At 31.8% G+C, this 3,457-nt stretch overlaps 1 long non-coding RNA gene across 2 annotated transcripts in view; it reads left to right on the top strand.

The window, feature by feature from the left end:
• Positions 1 to 325: 325 nt before the first annotated feature.
• Positions 326 to 3,457, top strand: part of LOC111083075 — an 11,455-nt gene continuing 8,323 nt past the window's right edge. Inside the window, exon 1 of one of the 2 annotated variants that reach the window (XR_002608777.1) lies at positions 326 to 796. This is a non-coding gene — a long non-coding RNA (uncharacterized LOC111083075). The remainder of the gene's footprint in view (positions 797 to 3,457) is intronic. The other variant, XR_002608779.1, reaches the window with a different exon arrangement.

Consider the following 3,457-nt stretch of genomic DNA (forward strand, 5'->3'; position numbering starts at 1 on the left):
ATTATTGGCGGAAATGATTATATTTAAATATTTGTTCGTACTAATTTCATATTCATAGAATACTTGAAAACAGTATGTCTTTCATTTCAGTATTAGTAACTTTATGCATTTGATTTATATTGTTACATGAAAAGTAAAATGCTGATCCTTTATGTTTAAAAATAGCTAAACATCGGCCCACTGTTCAAGTAATACCTAGGCCGTCGGTATAAGGACGACTAATATACAGGGGCGGATTTAACGGTCAGCTAAAGCTGATTGGATCCCACTTTAAGCCAGGCCCCTTTATATATAAACGCTTGTTTAGAAATAAATTACTTTAATTCTATTTTATTTCATTTATTAAGTCTATCAATTTATTCGGCTATCTGTTGAAATTATTTACCTTTGCTTGATGTATAATATTGGTTTGAATAGAGCCCGCCGGGCCCCATTTGTTTTTAGCTGACTAGGCATTTAGGCTTAAATCTGACTGTTGAAGCTTGCCTATGCTCTTGACCGTAATTGTAAAACTTTGAAAGCGGGTCCATCGTCCCTTGATTTTGACATATAACTGTGGACGGCCATGTATGTAGTGTCGAATCCTTTCTCTATATGAGAAAGCAGACGACAGATTACATGACGTTCCTCCGTCCTTATTCAGCATTTGAAGATGGCCCAAAACACCACCCAATGCCTTTTCACCTTTACTTTCAAGTCAAATGATTACCTTAAGATACGTGTGGTATGTAACCATGGTAATATAATTGCGAAAAGCCACAGTTAAGTGTTCTACTTTATTTTTATTGGGCGGCAGGTTTGTTGTTTTATTTGAGTAATCTCGTTCATTACACTTTAATATCTTGCTAAATGAAATTTATAAAGACTGGTTCGTTGTACTTCATAGTTGTAACTTGTAAGAAATTTTGGTGTTTGATTAATAATTTCTAAAACTTTAAATATGGAACACAAAGCCATGTTGGGATTTAACAGTAACATTACTCTCGGTGCTTAGGCTTAATTTTCGTATAATTTTAAAATAGATTACTTAATGATTTTTAACAAAATTGTTTTACTTGGTGATTAGGACCAGGTTAGGCTTTTTAAAGCGTGTCCAATTGTTATTAATGCAATTTGCAATTAACTTGTGTGTTTTTGTGTACTGAAAATATACATTTGAATGTTATTCATGGAAGTTGAAAGACTAAGTAATATTAATTGTAATGATTATTAACAATAAACATCTGAGTTATAGTCAGACCTACACTGCTGCCATTAGATCTCAGTTTAGTTTCGGCCAATCGTCATGACATCAGTTATATTTAGTAATTTACAGATTTAAAAGTTAGACATATTTTAGAGCAAAAATCACGCTTAATTTCCTTTGCATTTACATTGGACAATGATTAAGTTCAGTGGTTGTAATTCAAAATTATACCTATGAAATAAATTTAGATATTGTTTGTAAAAGTTAATTTAGGAAGTATAATCTAACCTACTATTGTAATAACTAACATGTATCATTGAGCATGTTCTTTTGGATTATTTGGTAAAAATATAGCTAAAGCTAGTTCACATAACATTAACAATAACAAATTAGTTTGTTTATTTCTTAACGTTTGCTACAAGCTCCCTTCACTTGCACATAATTTTAGGCCAAAGTTCATAATTAAGATTTTTATTTTCAACAGAATTCCTTTACTTACTGACTGATTGACTTAATAGACTACAAACACTGAGCATATGCAATCACCTACAAACTTGTGTGAATCTTCATTCACTGTTCAACTGAATATTTCACACATCTTACTAACTATTTACTCAAGTACCCTGTTTATATATTAGTCAAATTTACTAGATCTTACACCTCTTCCTAACACTTAAATTAAAATATAGTTTACAACAGTAATCTCATGTGTCATCATGTATTTTGAAGGTGTATTCATACCAATCTTCATTGTGTCATCATGTACTTTGAATGTGTATTCATACCAGTCTTCATTGTGTCATTATGTATTTTGAAGGTGTATCCATACCAATCTTCATTGTGTCATCATGTATTTTGAAGGTGTATCCATACCAATCTTCATTGTGTCATCATGTATTTGAAGGTGTATTCATACCAATCTTCATGATTATTATATACCATTCATCACCAATCTGTACAACTTGTATTTTTAACAGTGAAGAATTAATTGTCTTACATTTCAGATATTAGTACAATATCTGAAAGAAATGCATTAATTAATGACTGTTTACGATAATAGAAAAGGTTTTATTACAGTTGGCACTTGAAAAGCTATCATTGAGATTCAACAAGCAGACTTATTAATATTTTTGTCTTTTACATTGAATATACTATCAGATTCTCAAATAATAACCCACACAGGCTTTAAAAGGTATAAAGTGTTCAAAGGAAAGCAGAGAAAATTAAAATATAGCATGTAGCAACAAAGCATACTTGATAGTAACTGAAAAATGCAATGTAGATATTGTTGTAGCATGTTATTTGGTTGAGTAAGTTCCTTTAAATTACTTGTTGAATATATATAAAGCTCAGGCCATGTAAGAATAATGAATTTGTTTATTTCTTCTGTAATGTTTCTAAAGCAGGCTATATTCACATTGAAGCAAGACTATTGTTGTTTTTACCTGTGGGACCTAACTTAACTAGCTTTGTTAGGTAAACATAACTTGCAAAGTAACTGTATAAGAGAAGATATATGGTAATTTCTCATTAAATACTTTATTTTGACTCACATGAACAAACTATCTACTCTGATTTTTAACTGATGTATCCATTTAGATGTTATTTGAATTTACTAGATCTTAATCTTGTGCACCATCTAGCTATCATCTAAATTAAAGCATTGAAAATATACCTTACAACATCACCTCCTTCCTAGAGTGTGAAGTGTCTTGAATAGTCCTAATACAAAGATAAACTACCCACTCTTCAGGTCTGTTTGGCGGTATTATTTTCCAAGGCACATAGTATACAGATAAAATGGCCTCTTTTTCCCTTGTCATCACTTGCTGTCCTGTCAATCAGGGTCTTCTTCCTGGCCAAGTAAATCTGCTGTGGGTTATATTTGTTGATTTTCTTGAAGTGGTTTCAACAGGAACCCTGAGCTCCTTAGCAAGTTTAGTTTCCACTGACAAATCCTTCTATGTTGCCTGTTCTCTCATCAATGTACTTCACAAAATTAACACTGTATGTGATCTTTAACTTGGATATCCTGTCCATCTGGATCCTGTAAACCACATCACCAATTCATTTCAGTACAACATATGTCCTTTCCTAGCACCTGCTTAACTTTGGAGTTTATCTTTTATTGTGACAAGAATTGTTCAGTCATACTATGTCACCTCAAGGAAATCCAGTTTTATTAGCATTAACTTCATTGTGACTTTTCATTTTATCACAAACTGAATTAAGTCTTTCTTTGGAACCATAAATGTATGAGGACCAAAGCAA

This window comes from Limulus polyphemus, unplaced genomic scaffold, assembly GCF_000517525.1.
Source record: "Limulus polyphemus unplaced genomic scaffold, Limulus_polyphemus-2.1.2 Scaffold8111, whole genome shotgun sequence".
In the NCBI taxonomy this organism is placed as follows: Eukaryota; Metazoa; Arthropoda; class Merostomata; order Xiphosura; family Limulidae; genus Limulus; species Limulus polyphemus.